This window comes from Macaca mulatta, chromosome X (assembly GCF_049350105.2).
Source record: "Macaca mulatta isolate MMU2019108-1 chromosome X, T2T-MMU8v2.0, whole genome shotgun sequence".
Lineage (NCBI taxonomy): Eukaryota > Metazoa > Chordata > Mammalia > Primates > Cercopithecidae > Macaca > Macaca mulatta.
The window spans coordinates 156,810,444-156,833,345 of NC_133426.1; the positions used below are offsets into that span (position 1 = coordinate 156,810,444).

Consider the following 22,902-nt stretch of genomic DNA (forward strand, 5'->3'; position numbering starts at 1 on the left):
AGGAAATATTCCAATGAAATATTATTCCACCATACTTGCTAGTTTGGAACCTATGTAACCCTACCCAATATGTATGGAAATGGATGGAGGAGGAACCACCTACCAGACTAGTATTGCTACCAGCAATGTGGACCAGCACAGTGGCAAACTTAGTGTCCCTTCCAAAGGTGGAAAAGTTTGGGTAAAAATAAAAGACAAATGGAGAAAAGAAGAAATAATAGCTAAGGGTAAATAAACGAGTAAGTGGGTTATAAATTGTGGGAAATCCTGTATTGCAGTAACAACTCAAAGGAGTATCAGAGCAAGAGATGACATCATCTCTTAGCTCAATTATTCCAGGTGCCTGAAAGGGTAAGGCTGTATGTTTGCTAAGACCGGTTTTGGAACCTGACAAGACTGAAGGAAACTCTACTAACCTAAGTGCCCTCACCCTGGGAGACATTCATACAATATGATGGACTGGAGTACTTATTAATAATTGTGCACTCCCCCCACCCATTGGTCAATGACCTTTTTGAAGTGATCCCTGGAGACTCTAACTGGAAAGGGCGTGCCTTCATTAGACTCTATCTGAGGCATTCTCTCAAAGAACTGTGCCTCAGCTCCCTACCTCCTGACGAGTGGGATCCTTTGCATCCTGCTCCCCTACACAGCCCCGCCAGGCTTCTCTCTGGTGTTTGTTCTCCTGAGTGGAGAGGAGGGGTCTGGGAAGATATTCTGGGAGAAGATCCCCCTCCCACCGCCTTCACGACTCTCATGAGTTTTTGGCAGTGAAACAAAGAGGGGTAGTATTTATTTTGGAAAGGATACGTGTTCTGGCTTCCTCATCCTTCTAGTCGCCTGGGACTTGGGCTCTTAGTTACTTCTGGCTCCCTGTTGGAGGCTTTGTTTCTGAGGCAGGACATGAGACCTCCTGTCCTGGGTGGAAGCTGACCTTGAAAGGTACAATCACGTCTGAGATGAACCACGAGAACGTTATCAACGAGACTGGGTTTTTGGTCCCCTAAGCTCAAGCTACTTTTGAGGGCTTAATTAATTTTTTTCAATGGTGGTAAAATAAACATGACATAAAATTTTATGATAAAATTATGATAACAAGATAAAATTACAATCTTAATCATTTTTGAGCATACGGTTTAATAGTGTTAGGTACATTCACATTGTTGTGAAACCAATCTCCAGAACTCTTTTCATCCTGCAAAACTGAAACGCTATACCCATTAAACAATAACTCCCTTTTTCCCCCTTCCCCCAGCCCCTGGCCCTCATCATTCTACTGTCTACCTCTATGAATTTGACTACTCTAGGGACCTCATATCTTACATTATTTGCCTTTTTTTTTTTTTTTTTTAATTTTGAGACGGAGTCTCACTCTGTCGCCCAGGCTGGAGTGCAGTGGCGCGATCTTGGTGCACTGCAACCTCCACCTCCCGGGTTCAAGCAATTCTCCCGCCTCGGCCTCCTGAGTAGCTGGAATTACAGGGGTGCGCCACCATGCCCAGCTAATTTTGTTGTTGTTGTTATTTTAGTAGAGATGGGGTTTCATCACATTGGTCAGGCTGGTCTCTTGACCTCAGGTGATCCACCCTCCTCAGCCTCCCAAAGTGCTGGGATTACAGGCATTGAGCCACTGTGCCCAGCCTGTATTTGCCTTTTTTGACTGGCTTATTTCATTTAACATGATGTCCCCAAGGTTTATCTATGTTGTAGCGTGTGTCAGAATTTTCCTCCTTTTTAAGACTAATATTCCATTGTATGTATATGCCAAATTTTGTTTATCCATCTCTCTCCTTTGATCATCAATGAACACTTGCGTCGCCTCCAGCTTTTGGCTATTGTGAATGATGCTGCTATGAACACGGGTGTACAACATCTCTTTATGACCTGCTTTCTATTCTGTTGGGTATATACCCAAAAGGGGAATTGCTGGATCCTATGGTAATTATGTATTTAATATTTTGAGGAACCATCATACTGTTTTCCACAGCAGATGCACCACTTTACATTACCACCAGCAATGCATGAGGGTTCCAATTTATCCACATGCTCATAACTATTTGTTATTTTCTGTGGGGTTTTTGTTTGTTCATTTGTTTTATTGTTTTGGGGTTTTTTGTTTGTTTGTTTTTTTGTCTTTTTTGACAAAGTCATGCTTTGTTGTCTAGGCTGGAGTGCAGTGGTGCCATCATGGCTCACTGCAGCCTTGACCTCTCAGGTTCAAACAGTCCTCTAGCCTCAACCTCCTGAATAGCTGGGACTACAGGCATGTACTACCACACCTGGCTAATTTTTCAAATATTTTGTAGAGACAGGGGTCTCATTATGTTGCCCAGCTGGTCTTGAACTCCTGGGCCCAAGCAATCCTCCTGGCTTGGCGTCCCAAAATGCTGGGTTTACAGGTATGAGCCACCGCATCTGGCTTGTGTGTGTGTGTGTGTGTGTGTGTGTGTGTGTGTGTGTGTTTAATAGTAGCTATCCTAATGGGAGTGAGCTGATATCTCATTGTGGTTTTGATTTGTATTTCCCTAATGTCTATTTAAGTTCTTTGCCCATTTTTAATGGAGTTTTTTGTTGTTGACTTGTAGGGGTTCTTTATATATTCTGGATATTAATCCTTCATCAGATATGTGATTTGCAAATATTTTCTTACATTCTTTAGGTTGCATTTTCACTCTTTTGTTTCTTTTGATGCACAGAAGTTTTTAATTTTGATGTACTTCATTTATCTACTTTACATTTGTTGCTGTGCTTTTGGTGTCATAGCTAAAAAGTCATTGCCACATCCTGGAAAGAAGCTTTCCCCTGTGTTTTCTGCTGAAAGTTTTATACTTTTAGCTCTTACATTTGGATCTTTCATCCATTTCCAGTTAATTTTTGTATATGGTGTACGGTAAGGGTCTAACTTCATTCTTTTGCATGTGGATATCTGGTTTTCCCAACAGCATTTGTTGAAATGATGTCCTCTCCCCGTTTAATGATCTTGGCACCTTTGTCTAAAAATCATTTGACTGTATCTTTTAAGGTTTCTGTCTGGTCTCTTTATTCTGTCCCACTGGTATAAATGTCTGTCTTTATGCCAGTATCACATTATTTTGATTACTATAGGTTTGTAATGTTTTGAAATCAGGAAATGTGAGATCTCCAAGTTCATTCTTCTTTTTCAAGATCGTTTTGGCTATTTGGGGCCCCTTGATTTTCACATGAATTTTATGATGTATTTTTCTAGTCTAAAAATAAAATATCTCTGCCATTGAGATTTTGATAGCGATTACATTGAATTTGTGGATCACTTTGGAATGTATTTACATGTTAACAATATTGAGTCTTCTAATCCCTGAACACAGCTGTCTTTCCATTTATTTGTGTCTAATTTATTTTAGTAATATTTTGCAGTTTTCATTGCAACAGTCTTTTGCCTCCTTGGTTAAGTTTATTCCTATTTTATTCGTTTTGATTAATTAATCTTAAATAACACAATTTCTTTCAGGTTCAGCAAATATTTGCTGACACATTCAGTTTTGTTTTTGTTTTTGTTTTTTGAGGCAGTCTCACTCTGTCACCCAGGCTGGAGTGTGGTGGTGTGATCTCGGCTCATAGTAACCTCCACCTCCTGGGTTCAAGTGATTCTCCTGCCTCAGCCTCCCAAGTAGCTGGGATTACAGGCACCTGCCACCACACCTGGCTAATATTTGTATTTTTAGTAGAGACAGGGTTTCACCATGTTGGCCAGGCTGGTCTCAAACCTCAAGTGGGACTTCAAATGATCCAACCGCCTTGGCCTCCTAAAGTGTTGGGATTACAGGCATGAGCCACCATACCCGGCCTCAGGTTTTTTTTATCTTTTATTTTTTCCCTTCTCATATATTCTCTCTTGGTTTTAATCTTAGGTCTCCAAATCTGTGTTTGAGAAGTAGCATACTACACACCTCAACATGAATCAGGCCCTTCAAATAAAAGATAAAGCTCTTTTTAAAAAGCCTGTTTTGAGTAAAAAACACTTGACTGTATTCTGAAACATTTCCTCATAGGGCTTACTTTCTTAAAAGTTATTTAGTGTAAGAACTGAGGTTTCTTTTATTTTTATTTTATTTAAGTCCTTGTAATTGGGGGTAGAAGGAGAGGATCTTGTGAGTTGGGTTTAGTTTTATTTGTGATCTGACTGGGGCCTGGGGCAGTTTTGTCATGGTGTTGCCTGTGGACTAGAACTCAAAGTCCTCGGTGAATACCCTGTATGTGCCTAGCGATGAAGGAAACAAACAGGACTGGCACTTGGAAACATTGTGATGTCATGACCATAAGCCCTTTGTGCTGGCCTCTGTGTCCAAGAAGCCCTGAGACAAAGAACCTGGGTTTCTCTCTCTATGTGTTTTCATGTCCCATTACTTGGCTCAAACTTCCATCTAGCACCTGGCAAAATAGAACCTGCTGACCAGTGGGGCCTCCTCAAAGAGGTTCCAACTTAACATTGAGTTCTGTGAGAAAGTGGAAGCAAAATACCAGTGAGAAGCAATAGCAGTCTCATCTGCCCAGGAGCAGAGAGTACAGGTTGGCTCTTAAGGTCTCCTGGAGCCCCACTGCACATGTGCCTGCAGATCAGTGGCAGCTCCCAGAGAGAAGCTAGGGGAAGCTTCTGATCCCTGGGGCCCACAAGAGTAATGCTCTCTCTGTCTGGGTCATAGATCCCAGGCCTCCCGCATCCAGGTAAGCTCTCTCTGTCCTGCCCCCATGGGTCTGGGCTCTGTCTTCTCCTGCTTCAGGAGTGATAGAAATGTTCTGTATCTTGATTGTGATGGTGAACAGACTGGGTAGCACATCCTTGTTATTTTCAGGGCAAGCATCACCACTCTCTCCCCTTGAAGGCCCCAAGCCTCTTAGAAAACAACCAACCAACAAATCAACCAACCAACAAAAAGGAGATAGACAATTCTGGGCAGCCTTAGGAATCTTAACTGAGGCTATGTCTTCTTGTCTTCTTCCCATGCTTAAATATCAGGTTTTTTTTTTTTTTTTTTTTTAGACAGAGTCTTGCTTTGTCACCCAGGCTGGAGTGCAGTGGAGCAACTCTTAGCTCACTGCAACCTCTGCCTTCCAGGTTCAAGCAAGTCTCCTGACTCAGCCTCCTGAGTAACTGGGATTACAGGTGCATGCCACCACACTCGGCTAATTTTTGTATTTTTAGTAGAGACGGGGTTTCACCATGTTGGTCAGGCTGGTCTTGAACTCCTGACCTCATGATCTGCCCGGCTTGGCTTCACAAAGTGCTGGGATTAAATCTCAGCTTTATTGGGCTGGGCACGACGGCTCAAGCCTGTAATCCCAGCACTTCAGGAAAAAACAAAACAAAAAGAAAAACCAAACAAACAAAAAAACAAACTCAGCTTTATTGAAGTATAATTTATCTGCAATGAAATTCACTCATCTCATGTTTATAGTATAATTATTTGGGGCAATTGTATATGTTTTCATGATCATGTCACAATCAAGATATAGAACATTTCCATCAATCACCCCCAAAACTTTTCCTCTTGCCTCTTTGGAGTCAATCCCCCGCCCACCTCTAGGTTGACTGCTGGCCCCAGTCAACTGTGAATCTGCTTTCTATCATTATTGTTTTGCCTTTTCCAAAATATAATATAAATGGAATCATGCAGTGTATAATATTTTGTGTACAGTTTATTTCACTTAGCATGATATTTTTTGAGATTCATTCAAGTTGTAGCATATATCAATAGTTCTTCCCTTTTATTGCTGAGTAATATTCCATTGGGTGCATATATCACCATTGGCTTAGCTATGGGTTTAGTCAATGGGGATTTGTGACGCTTACTTTTTATTATTATTATTATTATTATTATTTTGACAGGAGTCTTGCTCTGTTGCCAGGCTGGAGTGCAGTGGCATGATCTTGGCTCACTGCAACCTCCGCCTCCCGGGTTCAAGCGATTCTCCTGCCTCAGCTTCCCGAGTAGCTGGGATTAGCTGGGATTATAGGTGCACGCCACCAAGGCTGGTTAATTTTTGTATTTTTAGTAGAGACAGGGTTTCACCATGTTGGTCAGGATGGTCTCGATCTCTTGACCTCGTGACCTGCCCACCTCAGCCTCCCAAAGTGTTGGGATTACAGCTGTGCCCAGCTTTTGACTATTATTGTTGAAAGGCTGCTGTGAATATTTGAATACAAGTCTTTTTGTGAACATATGTTTCCATATCTCTTGGATAAATATCTAGGAATAGTATTGCTCGGCCATATGTACATTTACCTTTATAATTCACTGCCAAACCATTTTCCAAAGTGGCTGCACTATCCTGCTGAGGCTGCTTTTTAAACACAGGCTGGGGCTGGGGAGGAGGAGGTAGGCAGAGCTGCTTTGCAGTTCTCCTAGAATCAGAAGTTAGACCTAGGCATTCATGTGCTTCACAACAAGCTTATGAAGGAGATAATGAAAAAAACCCATTTCACGGATGAGGAAGTCGAGGTTTGGAGAGATGTAATTGCGCAAAATCACACACCCAACAAATGGAAGAGCTAGGATTGAAACCCTGGGACCTTTGTGTCAGTGCCCAGGGGTTTACCCCCTACCCTCTCCCATCTCTCTCCCCAGTGACCATCCTGGCAACTTGGGAATTCTGCTGCCTTGACACTGTATACATCGCATTTACATCTATCCTCAAGGGGACACAATGACCCTGGGAGGTGGCATTCAACTCCTCTTCTTCAGAGGAAGCAGTTATTGATCAGAGAGGTGAAGTGACTTTCCCAAGGCCAACAGCTTGCCTATAGAATTTCTGGTACCTGAATCAGGTTTCCTAGTTCCAAGTGCTTTCTGCTAGACCATGGTACCCCACAGCTACATTTAAAATTTTTCATTCCTAATTTTCTTTTTCTTCAGCCTTCTCTTTCCTCGGTAAGAATGCCCCTCCCTTTCCTCCACCTTCCCCTGCCTCAGGCCTAATACACTGAACCTGGTAGGATTAAGTTGAGGCAGGAGTGGGGACTGGGGAGACGAGAGCATAGAGGCCAAGGGAGAAGTAGCAGGAAACAGGCCATTTCCTCACTCAGGCCTGCTTCTTATCTAAGAGGTGAGAGGCCAGAGGTGGAGGTAAGCGATGAAGCCAGTCAGATCTGGAGTGCAGGCTACTCCTGGTGCTCCGTAGCCCACCTCCCCCAACTGCAGAGAACAGGATGAAGCCTCTGAGGGTAGGAGGTGCCTCTAGCCCTCCAGCCTGTGCCTTAGCAAAAGCGGAAGGACTTTGGGGGAAAGGGGTGGGAATAGGTGTAGAATGTGCTACTCAGAAGGGTTGTGGAAGAAGCAGCCTCAGGTCACATCTATTGCCCTCTCCTCTTTACTGTCCTGGAGCCCTGGAAAAGGAGCCAGCCATCTTCTCAGAGGCCTCCTGCATGTGGGGTGTGTGTATGTGTGCAAAATGCAGGGAAGCCTGAAGATTCCTCAACACACACACACACACACGCACGCACACACACACACACACACACACACACACACACAGAGAAATGTGAGTGCAGCCCCAGCCTGGAAGAGGGCAGACTCAGTCAAGAATACAGCGATGTCACCAAGGGCAAGGCGGTAACCCCTCCATAGTGTATAACCTTTTTTTTTTTTTTTGAGATGGAATCTCACTCTGTCATCCAGGCTGGAATGTAGTGGTGCAATCTCAGCTCACTGCAACCTTCACCACCCGGGTTCAAGTAATTCTCCTGTCTCAGGCTCCCGAGTAGCTGGGATTACAAGTGCCCACCACCACGCCTGGCTAATTTTTTTGTATTTTTAGTAGAGACGGGGTTTCACCATGTTGGCCAGGCTGGTTTCGAACTCCTGACCTCAAGTGATCCGCCTGCCTCGGCCTCCCAAAGTGCTGGGATTACAGGCCTGAGCCACTGTGCCCAGCCCATAGTGTACAACCTTTACAGTTTTCAAAGTGCTTCCTCATCTGTTGCGTCATTTGATCTCTGCACCTACACCGTGAGACAGGCATGGCAGGGGTTACTCTCTCCATTTCACAGGCCAAAGGCTAGTCTTCTCTACTGGCCCTTTCTGGTTGAATTGCATCTTTCTAGAGGTGGGGCTGGGCTGGGGCTGGACCCTGGAGAAATCTTCTTCAGGAATTAGCTTCTTAGGATGAAACCAGCCCTGCTCTGCACCTTCCCCACCTCCCAACCCCCAGCTCCTCCCAGCTCCAGCAAAAAGCTTTGGCCTCATCTTGGGACACTTAACCAGGCCTATTATATGCAAGGTATCCCAGGCAGCTGCTGCCCTCCCTCCACCCATCCCCATTTTCCTCTATCCCTCTGCCTTAAAATTAACAGATACTAGGAATCTGGAGTTATTCAGCAGCCCACCAGGGAGCCTCTCTAGCATGCAAATTTACTGAGCATGCTTTGAAATCCAGCACAAAAGTGAATGAGATTCAAAGGAGTTCATAGTCTGGGGAGGGGAGTTGGCAGAGTAGATGTGTAAGCAAATGATGACATCAGTACAACAAGAAGGGCTGGGTGGGGGAGACTTCTAATTGTGCGGGGGCCCAGGAGCAGCTGCTATTCTGCTGTCTTTCCAGGAGTTTGGCAAATCCAGGAGAGAGGACCAAGTGCAAAGGGCTGGAGGAAAGAAAAAGCCTGGTGCATCAAGTTCCCTGGGAGCTTGGGGTGAAGAGCAAAAAGAGGCACACTGGGAGAAGTGGCTAAAGAGTGGGCTGGGTTGGATTCTGGATGGCTTTGTTACTCATCTAAGAAGTCTAGACTCTTCAATACAGCATATATATGTATATATAAATAATGATATATGAATATATGTATATGTGTGTGACTATGGAAAACACATGTATACATATACACTGGTATCAGGTAAAATGCTGTTTTTAGATGCTGGAGAACTAACACATACAAGAGAAAAAAACAGGCCATGATAAAGTCATCCTATTTACTCGAACTTCTCATGTATAAGTATTATGCAGTACAAAGAATATTATGCTCATTTTTCTATGTGCCAGATTGTCTTTTCTTTTCTTTTTCTTTTTTTTTTTTTTTTTTTTTGAGACGGAGTCTCGCTTTGTCACACAGGCTGGAGTGCAGTGGTGCCATCTCAGCTCACAGCAAACTCTCCCTCCCGAGTTCAAGCGAAGCTCTTGCCTCAGATTCCCGAGCAGCTGGAATTACAGATACCTGCCACCACGCCTGGCTAATTTTTGTATTTTTAGTAGAGATGAGGTTTCACTATGTTGTCCAGGCTGGTCTCGAACTCCTGACCTCAGATGATCGGTCTGCCTCAGCCTCCCAAAGTGCTGGGATTACAGGCCGCGCCCGGCCCAGATTGTTTTATTTGATTACACAATGAATTATCTTCTTGACGTTTGCCTTCCTTCTCTTTTTCCTGTCCCTTTCTTTTTACTGTATCAATAGTTGTCTGACCCAAACCTCAAAAAGTAGAAGGAATTTTGGACTGAAATGTTTCCGTTCACTAAGTCTCAATTGCGTTCTTGGAAAGGTGCTGGCACAGCTGAGGGACACCCCAGCTGTTAGTTGAGTTTGTGAATTGCAGATCCTGCTCCAGAGTCACTGATCAGAGTCAGTGAAATTTCTTTTTCCCTTATACTACCTCAACTTTACGCAGCCAACCCTTTGTACCCAATAATAGCTCAATTTAGTGGCATCCGCTAAAGTCAATGTAGAGAACTTTTCTCTCTGGATTTCCCCTTTACTGAAGAAAAAGAGGGAGATCCAGACAAGGGTCCCGGGACTACGCTTCCCAGCCGCCTCCGCCCGGCGCCCAGTCCAACTTCCCTTACAGGGATGGCCCCTGGCATCTTGGCCCCGCCCATCCCCAGCACCATATTGCGAACTACAATTCCCAGCTGCCTCCATGCGTCGCACCCTTCAAAGTGGGCTTCCCAGCAGCCTCGCGGGCGAAGAGCCCCGCCCCTCGAAGCTGCTCCCCGGGTCGACCCGGCACACTCTTCCTGCCCCCTGCCCCGTCACGTGATGCAGTCTCGCCAACCGGCACGGGGAGGAGGGCAGCGGGCGGTGGCCGGGGGCGGGCAGGCCGTGGGGGGCGGACCCCAGAGGGGGCGGAGCAGGGCCCGGGAGCCGAGCAGCCTGGCAACGGCGGTGGCCCCCGGAGCCCGAGGTGGGTGCGCGCTCACGGCTGGCCTGGCTCGGAGCCGGGCACTGCGGGGACCCGTGGTGAGGGGATCGGGAGGAGGAAGTTGGGACTCCTTGGGCCAGCGGGTAGCGCGGGGCCTCGCCGCACCGGCAGGGTTGGGTGGGGGTTTCGCCCAAGCGCCGTCGCTGTCCCCGCGGGGCAGGGCTGAGGCCAGGGAGCAGCAGGCAGGTACCTCCGGCTTTCCCCCGTTCTCCCCTCCCAAGGTGGCCGGCCGGCCGGCAGCGGGCGAAGGTCGGGACGGGGGTAGGGGTTGGTTGGCGGTGGAGCTGGGGGCGGACGTCTCAGCCACTGCCCGGACTTTGCTTCCCCGTCCCGGGGCGGTGAGTGGGCCGGGCGTCCGCCCTGCCTCCCCGGCTACGCTCCGCCGCTGGTCCTCGCTTTGGCCCTCCGCGCGGAGCGGGCGTCCGCCGCATCCCCAGTGGGCCCTGCGGAGCGGCCGCAGCCCGACACTGGCCGCGAAGCCTCGAGGGTCGCTCTTGGCCAGTGTTTCTGTGTCATACACGAGAGGTTTATCTGCTTTTGCAACAGTTGAGGGAAGATCTTAGAGGGAACGGTTAGTTCCCTGATACGCAGTCGGAAGTATGCACGGGCACGAGCAAGCGCCTTTGGCCGGGTTGCCTCCCTTAACTGTCTTTTGCTGCGCTCAGGAAGTGAAAACTAATTTTAGTATTTGCCCAAGCAAGTAAGAAGTGAATCTGCTGCAAAAATTATATTAGAGCTTTATACGCACGCATCGTTTGAGGCGAAGTGGTTTGCGACTGGTTTTGAAACAGATATACCAGATCTTCCCAAGAATAAAATTACAGCATTTTAGAATTGACTGGCACCCTAAAGTTTACTTGTTCATTTGTTCCCTGGGTGGGGGAACTGAGGCCCAGAGAGGGTAACTAATATGTCCCAGGCTTCAGGGCAACTTAATGGCAAAGCTAATATCACAAGCCAGCTCTCTGGGGGTGTCTTGGTGTCTGTCTAGTCTGGATTCTTTTTACCACAGCTCAGTTTTATTCCTTGTGAAATAACCAACTTAGAGTCTTGAGACTGAGCCAGCAATTTTGCTAGACTACAGACCATTTTGAATTTCCTTCAAAATCGGTTTACCAGCCAAATAAGACAATCAGGCCTGTTACTTTGCAGACACGTTTGCTTTCATCCAACATATCTGTTGGGCACAGTCATGTATTCACCAGATTTGATTCTGAATGGCTTTTGGCTGTTTCACAAAATCAAATCTACTTTTAAGAGATTCCACACCATGGGGGAGATTTGAACCAGTGGTGCTGCCTGCAGCACCAGTGTGTAGTAGCCTCCCAGGGTGCTTGAGGGTGGGTAACATTCACGGGGTCTTGTAGATTCTAGTGTGGTTAGTAAATGATTGGTCTCTTTAACTTAAAGTTCTAACTACATTTATTAAGTTGTCGATGGTTTCATTCATTCATCAAACACAAGAGTGCCAACGGTGGGCACTGGGAAGACAGCAAAGAGCCCCACTGCTGAGGTCCCTGCCTTATAGAGTTTATATGTGGGGAGGCACACAATAAAAAAAATAAACAATGATAGATTTTCTGGCAGAGATGAGCGCTATGAGAAAAAATAGAGCTCTGGAAACTTACAATGACAGTAAAACAGGCTGGTGTGATTGAGAATGACTTGGGCATTACTTTCAATTTCTAGTTTTAGATTGCCAGCTGCTGCTCCATTAGAGGAAATAAATCCAAAAGTAAATCTCTGAATCAAAGAGATTTTTTGGAGTCATCATTTCTCCAATGAGTGTCTTTTAGATGGTAAGCTCATCCCAGCCTCATTTTTACTCATATTTCCCCCCCTCTTACATACAAACAGTAAGTGATTTCAAATACCTAGAGAGGTATTTTTCAAATCTTTTGCAGTTTTCATAGTTAGATAGCTCACTGTAGCTACAGAAAGCTCTGCTGAGGTCAGTATTGGATGCTGATTTCATGCCAGTGTCTGCTGGACTCTCAGGCCACCTTGCACAAGGGTTTCTCTTCCTGTGTAATGGTTTGTACTGTGAACCTCTTATCTGAAATGATCATCAGTCCTTGTGTTGTGTGGTTTGTAAAGAAACTAGTTCATTTTGAAATAGCTCAAGAGAAAAGAAGCACTCAACTTCTTAGGAACAAGAGTGCTCACTAATAAAATGGCATTAATGAGAGTTAACTGTAAAAGTTCATCGGTTTAATACCTTCTGAGTTCTCTCATATTCTGTATGTTCAATGCCTTCAAAGCAAATTTTTAATCTTTTACAGGTCTGAAAAATAATTAAAGTTACAAAAAATACTTTAATATTTTTTGTTCCAAAATGAGAGGCAGATTAACAAAATGTAGTTACTTAGGAACCACTGAAAACACATGGTTCTTGCTCTTATTGAGGGCTCCAAAATAAAGAGAAAAGTGGAGACTCTTCAACAATTAATAGGTGACATTTTAAAGGGGTAACCAGAGGATTTCAAAGTCTGGAGTTTCTCATTATTTCTAAAGTTTATTCGATTTTATAACAGAATAATAGATTGTTTTCATTATTCTTTAGTAATTTTCCTTTCCTGTTTTCGACCTCTTTGAAGTTCTGCTTTCATTATTTTCTAGTTTTCTAGTTCTTTATTTCCTTTTTGGCAGATGGCGGGGGGGACAGGGACTGTCACTTGCTTATAAGATTTTGACTCTGGATTGGGCAGCCTGACCCAATTTGAACCCCGGCCCTAATTTTATCTGTGTGACTTTAGGCAAGTTACTTACCTCCCTGCCTTAGTTTCCTTATCTGTCAAATGAAAATAATAATAGTACCTTTCTCAAAGGGTTGCTGGAATGACTGAGTGAATAATTTATGTTAAGTGCTTAGAAAAGTATCTTGCATCTAGTAGACACTCAAGCTGTTATTGACTTGAACGATATGGAACTCTTCTGTTTTTAAGAAAAAACATTATCCTAGCTATGTCTTAATAAACTTTTGGAATCGAGTAGCTTGCTTTTCTCGACATTTCTCTGCATTTCCATGTTGGCACGAGCTTTTGGTTCCAGGCGACCCTGGCAGCAGTGTCCTCAGTTCTTGCAGTGCTATATTCCCTTTACCGTTTGGATTTAGAAATTTCTTGAGGCCACATTTTGTTGCTACAGACAGTAATAGAGCAAGAGAGGTGTTCTTCTAGTTTGACTGCCTTGAAAGTGAGAGTGTACCTGGAGACCCAGCAGGAGTTACTGAGTTAGATTCAGTTGTCATCCTGTAGTTGGGGGAAGGTTTTGCACTGGAAATCTTTGCAGTGTATTTTTCCACAGTGAGTACCACGACAATCTCATCTTTTTCTTTTTAAGAATGTGGAGGCATCTCTTTAGATAATTGGCATTGGGTACTACTAGTGCTTTCTATTTCTACCAGAGGAACTATGGTAAATGAGCCTTTTGTTTGTGTGAGGTGATAGAAAGCTTTCTCTATTTGGATTACAGAAGCTGAGTTCAGGTCCCAGTTCTCTTCCTTAACTCTGTGTCACTGGACAAGTCAAGTCATTTAAGCTTGCTACTGGTGGCTCTTCCATCTGTAAGATAGAGCTAGTAAAACCTGTCCTGCCAAGTTTCCAGAGTTCTTCAGAGAATCAAATATGCATCAGAGACCTTTGTAAAGTGTGCAGCATTATTATTATTGCATGAATGTGTTGTATAAGCAGTTGCTATTTGGAGAACTGGTATAAGAGGGCAGTTGTCCTTCCTGTTCTTGGAGTATCTTCCCTGTGGCTGTAGGTGTGGCCTCTCTGCCTCAATCTCCCTCTTTTGTCATCATTAAAATATGCAGGTATTTATATTGCCTCTTTCATATGGGCCTGATGTCACTGGTATACCGTAACAAGTTTTCATTTTGTGTATTCCTAAAATGGTAGTAGTGTATAACCAACAATCACAGGGCAACAGCAAAGCAAGCTCAGCCTCAGGGAATGTTGCCTGCCTCTCTCACAAGTGTCTCAGAATGGAAGACTTTCTCTTTTCCAGTCAAGACCCGACCACAGCTCCTCAGTCCTTACTAGACTGGATGCTTGTGCTTCTGGGGTTACAATAAAAAGCGATCCAGGCTCTGGGGAAGAGATCATTGATAGCTCTCCAGGTCTGTACCATCATCCTTGCTGGAACAGGGCGGGCGCCTGAGTGGCCCTTTCTCGTTAATGTTGTTTCTCAGTATCTTGAAATGTCTCTATAAGTTGCACTTTGCAATTTCATGTACTTGTATTAGTTTAGTATTGCTGTTCCTTGACTGTCTTTAATAGGTAACTCCTACATATTTCTGTATGTTTTTCGTTTTCTATGCTTGTAATAAAAAGGGCTGAGGTTGGAGATATTTTTCTGATTGTCTGAAACCTAAGATGGTCCTATACACAGAGTAGACATTTCGTGAACATTATTTAACTTGAACTAGACAAAGGAGGCCAGCTTAGAACTGTTCACACATGATCATTTTAACCAATTCTGTTGCATGTCTAGAGATCATGCTCCCTGTCTGCCAGATGAAATGGAGCTCATGCTTAACCTTTCTTGCCGTGGTCAAATAGCAAATGAGAAAGTTCTGTGAATCAGTCATTGTCTTGCCACTCTTTTCTTCTCAGCTTCTTGATTTTTGAACTCTTGGCATGAGAAGTTTGAGTACAGATTAGTTTTTGCTTTGCTTGCTAGTATGTTTGGGGTGGGAAGTTGAAGGGGGAATAATTGAAAGTAAAAATAAAAGTTGTTTGTAACTCATTCAGCTCTTATCCCCTTGCCTCCAAACCCTGACAGCACACAGCGATGCCCTTTCTTTAGCATGTGATAATTGTTATATTTTGATAGCATGTCCTTGAACTTTTTTTGTGAGAAGGAAGCATTGTTTATTTCCCGGAGCCTCTTGCTTGGAATGTAATGGATTGCTACATCAGTTATCCTTTCCCCTTCTTGGGAGCTGTAGAGGCAGAGGTGGGTTGTAAGGGCGATTCGTAGCATCAGGTGGTGGTGCTTTAAATTCCCTTATATGACTTCTAAATTGCTTCATGGCCCTGAGATGACTTAGGTGGGGATTTAGGAGAATAGGTACTATGCTGGATTCCAGCAGGCCTGGAATTGGCCCAAGCTGTTTTACTAAAATAAGAAATGTACCTGCCTGCGCAGCAGTGACACTTGGCCATGACATGAAATATACCTGCGTGTCAGTACTGTTTGTGGATAACAGTAAGAAGGAAAGTTTGCACTTGGTTTCAGTGAGACCCCAGGAGGGCGCTGCGGTTAACACAGGTTATGTGACTAGCAGGATATGAGAAACCCCAGCCAGTATTCCATTTTGAGTTTCCTGGTTCTGAGGTGTTCCTTGCCCATGTCAGTGGTTCTGGATCTGGGAGAGAAAGCACAGGTCCCTGTTGCCCTCACAAAGGGAGGACTGACCGTTGGCGCTGGCACTCACCTCTTTGAATTCCTTGCTTGGAGAGAGAACTGATTTTTTCAGAGTTGAAGCTGAGTCTAACTCCCTGCTGGACATGTCTTTCATTCACTATATCAACTCTAATAATCTCCCCAGAGATTCCCATTACGCCTATGGCATGAAACAGGTTTTTCTTATTGATGGAGATTGCCCTTGCTCCCTGGGAGCTGGTAAGACAGGCAGAATTTCAAGCCCCATCCTCACCCACTGAGACCCGACACTGACTCCTCAAGCTGAATGTGAATTTTAGTGAGACCCCCAGGTGATTTGGCAGAAAATTAAAGTTCGGAAATAGTCTAATAGTACCAGCTCATATCCTGGCTTCCCAGTCCTTTAAGATAGCACTAGCCGATAGAGAATGTGTAATTTAAAATTTTCTAGTAGCCACTTTGAACAAGTAAAGAAACAGGTGAAATCAATTTTAATATATTTAACACAGCATATGCAAAATATTTCAACATGTCATCGACGTAATAATGACATGTTTCTCCTTTTTTGGTACTAAATTGTCAATCAGGTGTATATTTTAACATTATAGCCCATCTCAGTTTAGATTAGCCACATTTCAAGTGTTCAGGAGCTACAGCTGTGGAGAGATACATTTGGTCTTGATTTGCTGAGGATTTCATCAGATTCACTGTCAATGCTTAAATAGCCGCCTCGGTCATAACTTAACCTTAACATTAGGTGTAATCTTTGCCAAGTCCTTAGCCCAGTGCTTTTACATCATGTCTCATATGAATCCTCACAGCAGCGCTTTGAGGTAAGATCCCCACTGAGTTTCAGAGAGGTTAGGTCTAAGCTGAAGCGTTTAGGAAGCAGCAATATCAGGATTTGAACCCAGGTAAGTCTGACTTCTGGGTTTCCAGCCTCTGCTGCAACTTCCTGCAGCTCTCATGACTACAGGGTTTTTTCTCAGTTTCAGTTTTCAGTTTTGTAAGCCATATTAAAAAGGCACCATTGGTATATGTATGAAATGCAACCTTCTTTCTTGAGGGGAACTTCAAAGAACTCGAAGAATGCCTCTTTCTTCTCTGACTTTTCAGAGAGGGTGCAGAGTCCCTAAACAGAAGTTTCCTCATAGAGGGAATACCACGGATCAGGGGACTGCCTTTCCTGCTGCTCATTAGAATCACTTGGGGAGTTTTAAATACTTGCTTCCCTGGGCATTGCCCACAGATATTCGAACTTAATTGATCTGGGCTGAGACTCTGACATCTGTATTTTAAAAAGGGGTCCCAGTGTGCAGCAGTACTAGGAGCGCTTCTCCAACTTCGTTGCCTTATGAATCACCTGGACTTCGAGTTGAAACACAGATTCTGACTCAGTGGTTCCAGGATGGGCCCGGAGAGCTTTTTCTTCTCATTTCCATCAAGCTCCCAGGTGATGCCAACAGTGTTGCTCTGTGGCTCCCACTCAGAGCCCCAAGCCGTATCATAATCACCTGAGGGGTTTTTGCAAAACTACAGATTCCTGGCGTCATGCCTGGAGTTTCTGATTCAGTAGTTCTGGGGTGGGGCCCAAGATCTTTACTTGAGAAGGCTCGTGCTTTCAATATTTCACCATAAAGTATTATGTTTACTTTAGGTTTTGTGTGGGTGCACTTCTAGTGTACATTTTTTTCGGTCGTAACTGGATGTTGAATTTTATCAAACCCCTTTTCTTCCTTTATGGAGATAGGTTTTTGGTTTTTTTGTAGAGAGAGCTTCTTACCTTGTTACCCATGCTGGTCTCAAACTCCTGGCCTCAAGCAATTCTCCCGCCTCAGCCTCCCAAAGTGCTTAGGATTACAGATGTGAGGGAGAACATGTGTTTTCTGTCCTTAAACTTGTTAATGTGGTGGGCTATTTTAAGGGATTTTCTGATATAACTTTGTAGCATTAACTAAGTTTGTATTGCTGGGATAAACTCAACGGGGTCATGTTCTTTCTTACTGCTGGGTTTGATTGCTAATATTTTCTTTAGGATTTTTAAATCTTATATACATAAGATTTGGTATTAGTTTTCCTGTGCTGTCTTGGTCTAGTTTAGTATCGTGATTATGCTAGCCTTGTAAAGTGAGTTGAGGTATTCCCTTTTTCTGTTCTCTGGAAGTTTGTATAAGATTGGAGTTACTGGTTCCTTGAATGTTGCTAGAACTTGCACATAGAGTTGCCTGGGCCTGGAAGATTTTAAACTACCACCTAATGTCTGCCAAATCTATAGCTGTGTCTGTTCATTCCTGCATCCTACTATTGTTTGTTTGTGCCCTCCTTTTTTATTAGTCTAACCAGAGGTTTGTCAGTTTTAGTTATGGCACCAACTTGATAATATAATTATGTTCATTTGTTTCCATTTTAGGGCTTTTCCCCTGCTTTTTTGATTAATTTTTAATGAGTAAAAACTTTGTATGATTTTAAAGTCCAATTTATATCAAGGTATATTCAGAAGGCTTTCACCCCTATCTCTGACCGGGTATTCTGTTTCCTTTCCCCCTGTAGATGATCGGTTTTATTAGTTTGTTCTTCTAAGTATCTTTTGCAAATTTGAGCAAGCACATACATGTATTTTCCCCTTTTCTTGCACAAAAACATATTTCATTATTCAGCCTCTTGCCCTTTTCACTTAAAGTATATACCAGGAATCATTCTTCATTTTCTCCTCCTTTCTTTAGATTTATTCTGCTGTTTGGATGTTTCAAAACATAGTAGTTTCATGATTATTTAGTTGTAATATATTCTAATTTCTATTTTTATTTCATTCACCCGTGAGCTGTTTAGAAGTACATTTTTACTTACAAATGTATTTTCTAGGTATTTTCAAAACTGATTTACAACTTAACTGCATTTTGGTGAAAGAATGTGATGTGAACACTCGTAGTTCTTTGAAATTTGTCAAGGATGGGCTTATGTGGTATTTTTGTGGCTGGCTTCTTTCACTTAGCATACTGCTTTCTATATTCATTTTTGTGTTGTTGCATGTATCAGCAGTTCCTGACTTTCTGTTGCTGAGTAGTAGTCCATAGTATGGTTATAATGTAATTTATTCATTCAGTAGTTGATCATTTGAGTTAATTCAGTTTTTGGCCATTTTGAAAAAAAGCTGCCATGAACATTCACATACAGGTCTTTATGTGGACTCATGTTTTTATTTGCTTTGTGTAAATACTTAGGTGTGGCATTGCTGGGCCATATGTTTAGTGTATGTTTAACTTTACAAGGAACTGTCAAACTGTTTTCCAAAGTGGACACGCCATTGTGCCACTTTACATTCCTACTGGCTTTAATTGTCTGCCTTTAAAATGTTAGCCATTTGAGTGTATAATGGTATCTCATTGTATTTTTAACTTACAAATTCCTAGTGACTAGTAATAGTGAGCATGTCTTCATGTGCTTGTTTGGCCATTAAGTTTATCTTCTTTGGTGAAGTATTTGCTGAAATCTTTTGCCCATTTCTTATTAAATTGGATTGTCTGTCTGAAGTTGTGAGGGTTCTTTATATGTTCTGGATACAAGTACTTCATCAGATATGTGATTTGCAAGCATCTTCTCTCAAACTGTGGTTTGCCTTTCATTTTCTTAACTGTGCCTCTGTGCAAGAGCAAGGATTTTTAATTTTGATGAAGTCCTATTTATTTTTTCCCCTCTTATGGTTTGAGCTTTTGTGTTTTAAGAAATCTTAACCTACATTCACAAAAATTTTCCCCTGTGTTCCTTCCAGAACTTTTTTAGTCCTGCTCTTATGTTTAGATCTGTTTTGGCAGACAGATCTTTCCCACCCCTGGTGTTTATACCGGTGTAATCCCCTTCCCTTGAGTGTGAGCAGGGCCTGTGACTTGCTTCTAGAATATAGACTAGAATATGGAAAAAGTGTAGGGATTCTACCGATATAATTAAGGTCACAACCAGTAGATTTTGAGTTAATCAAAAGAGAAGTTATCCTGGGTAGGCCTGAATTAATCAGCCCAAAACCCTTAAAAGAAGGTCTGGGTCCTCCCTGAGGTGAGATTCTCCTTGCTGACTTGTTGATGTGAGCAGCCACATTGAGGAAGCCTATGTAGAAAGGAACTGTAGATGGTCTCTAGGACCTAAAGGCTGCTTGGCAAAAAGCCAGGGCCCTCAACCATGCAGCCTCAAGGAAATGAGTTCTGCCAACACTCTGAATGAACTTGGAAGCAGATTTTCCCCAGTTGAGCCTCCAGATGAGAACGCAGACTGGCCAATACCTTGATTGCAACTTTGTGAGACCCTGAGCAGAGGACCCAGCTAAGCTGTGCCTGGACACCTGACCCACAGAAACTGTGAGATGATAAATGTGTGCTGTTTATGGCTGCTAAGTTTGTTATTCAGCAACATAAAACTAGTAGGTCTATGTTCCATTTCAAGTTAATTTTGTATATTTTGTTAAGTAAGAGTCAAGATTCATTTATTTTTCCATATGGACATCAAACTGTTCCAGCATCATTTGTGGGAAAAGGCCCACATATTTTGGTAATTTTGTTGAAAATCAATTGACCATTGCTAGGACCTCAAAAAGAAGGGCCTAATTGTAGTCTCTGTTCTGTTCCATTGATCTGTATGTCTATCCTTATATCAGTACTGCAGTGTCTTGATTACTGAGGCATTGTAATAAGTCTGGGGATCAGGTAGTGGAAGTACTGCAACTTTTTTTTTTTCTTTTCAAAATTGTTTTGAGTATTCTTGGTTGCTTGCCTTTTTGTACAAATTTTGGAATCATCTTGTCAAAGCCTGTTGGGATTTTGATAGGGATTTCATTGACTTTGTAGATCAATATTGACATCATGACAATAATAAGTCTTTGATCCTTGAGCATGTGAGAGATATATATGATATATGTGATATATTTATATGATATATGCTATCATATATTTATTTTATATATATATATATATTTTTTTTTTTTTTGAGATGGAGTTTTGCTTTTGGTGCCCAGGTTGGAGTGCAGTGGTGCGATCTCAGCTCACTGCAACCTCCGCCTCCCAGATTCAAGTGATTCTCCTACCTCAGCCTCCCGAGTATCTGGGATTACAGACACCTGCCACCATGCCCAGCTAATTTTGTATTTTTAGTAGAGACGGGATTTCTCCATGTTGGTCAGGCTGGTCTTGAACTCCCCACCTCCGGTGATCTGCCCGCCTCGGCCTCCCAAAGTGCTGGGATTACAGGCGTGAGCCACCGCGCCCAGCCCGAGCATGCAATATTTCTCCATGTATTTAGCTCTTTAATTTATCTCAGCCGTGTTTTGTAGTTTTCAGTGTATGATTCTTGTACGTATTTTGTTCAGTGTTTCCCTAAATATTTCATTTTTTTGGTATTACAAATGACATTTTTAAAATAAAAAAGTTTTTTGAGACAGAGTCTTGTTCTGTCACCTAAGCTGGAGTGCAGTGGCATGACGGTGGCTCACTGTAGCCTCAACCTCCTGGGCTAAAGTGATCCTCCCTCCTCAGCCTCTGGAGTAGCTGAAAACTACAGGTGCATGCCCCCATGCCCAGCCAATTTTTTTTTTTTTAATGTTTTGTAGAGATAGGGTCTTGCTGTATTGCCTAGGCTGGTCTCAAATTCCTGGGCTCAAGTGGTTCTCCTGCCTCAGCCTCCCAAAGTACTGAGATTACAGGCATAAACCACAGCACTGGGCCAGTATTTTTATATTTCAGTGTTCATATGTTCATTGCTCACAGTACAAATATAATTAATTTTTATACTGGCTTTGTGTTTTATTTAGCCTTACTAAATTTACTTATTCTAATAGTTTTTTTGTAGTATTCTTAGGATTTTTTTTTTTTGCATACATGATTATGTTGTCTGTAAATACAGTTTTACTTCTTCTTTCCAATATGTTATATGTTTTGAACTTGCTAGAAGCTCTAAAAGATGTTAAATACAAGTGATAAGAGTGACCATCCTTGCCTTGTTCCCACTCTTATTGGTGAAAGAAGAAATACTTTCTCACTTGTGATGTCAGCTGAAGGTTTTTCATAGGTGCCCTTGACAATTCCTGATTTCCTGAGGGTTTTTTTTTTTTAAATCATGGATAGATGTTGAATTACGTTAAGAGAAGCCACGTCTCAGATACAGTCTTCGGGAAGATAGCACACCTCATGAATAGTCTTACTGACTATACATATCACCACATTTATACCCATTGTTAACCACCACTACCCAGCTTTTCCTCCTAGTGTCGATAACAGAATTTCCATCTGGAGCGTGGGAATTCTTTTTATTCTTCTGTGGAGCAGCATATACTGCTCCTTCAAAAGACATGGAAATTCTCTGCGAGATTCACATGTATCATTATTTTAGAACTGGAATTTCTTCATCTTCTCTTTCCTTACCATTCTTTTAACACTGGTTTTGGTTCTTCTTCATCTCCTTGCCTTTTTCATTTCTTTCTTTAGGTTATTTCTTCCCCATCTGTGAAACCTTCTCTGCCAATAGTGCCAAGTTATAAAAATATGTACGTTCAGTCTTTTCACCTTCTTCTGTAACAAGGATAGGTGGTTGTTTGTGTTTGTGGCTGGAGTAAGAAGTAACTGCTCCAAGTGGGAAGATAACTATTGTCCATACTCTCTGGATCATGGCAAGTCTTTCTCCTGATTCTCCTGGGATCCTAATTAAGCCGTCTTTGGGGATTCCCTGTGCATACTCCTTTTCTACTACGGCAAACTGCCTGTTGGGCAAGCTACTACTCCTACTGCTTATCTCTGCTAACCTTCAAGGTCAACCTGCTCTTGCAAATTAGGACTAATTAAGATGTATCAAGCCCAACATTTTCAACAATCAAAAGACCCTAGGCAGGGTTCCAAAAGCCCCATGTAGAGGAAGGTCAGGAAGTTCCAAATCCAAATTATTCAATGCATTTTGGAACTCTTCTTTGGAATTGACTTCAGAGACTATGGTACCTTTAAAAAAAAAAATCCTCAAAGCCTCTAGGCCAAAATCATTTTGTATCACCTCTATTAATATACAGAATGGGCACCGGTGCTGTGTGGAGCATTGGTTTTGGTTTAAAAATTGAGATATGGTTAAAGTTCATGAGATGGCACCTTATGTAGCCTTAAATTCCAAAAGCAGTTTCAAAAGAATAATTCAAAGAATACTTTGAACAGTGGCCACATTACTGGAATTTGTGTACACCATCAAAAGGGACTACTTTGAAGAATAACTCAGCTATATATGATCTGACAGGCTTTTAAACAAATGCCTCATTACATCATAGTTGCACCTCATGGGGTATTTTGTGCACTAGTAATAAAACTTTCTCCTTTTAAAAGATAATTTTAAT

The 22,902-nt window shown here is 42.8% G+C and overlaps 1 protein-coding gene across 9 annotated transcripts in view; it reads left to right on the forward strand.

Annotated features, from left to right (window-relative positions):
* The first annotated feature begins 10,082 nt into the window (after nt 1-10,082).
* MTM1 (myotubularin 1) overlaps nt 10,083-22,902 on the forward strand; it is a 100,890-nt gene continuing 88,070 nt past the window's right edge. For 3 of the 9 annotated variants that reach the window (XM_015128385.3, XM_015128387.3, XM_077987715.1), the window contains exon 1: nt 10,083-10,139. The gene's annotated coding sequence lies outside the window, so the exon portion shown is untranslated. Of the gene's footprint in view, nt 10,344-11,842; nt 11,957-22,902 lie in introns of those variants that run through there. The other 6 variants (XM_077987710.1, XM_077987713.1, XM_077987709.1 and 3 more) reach the window with 3 other exon arrangements.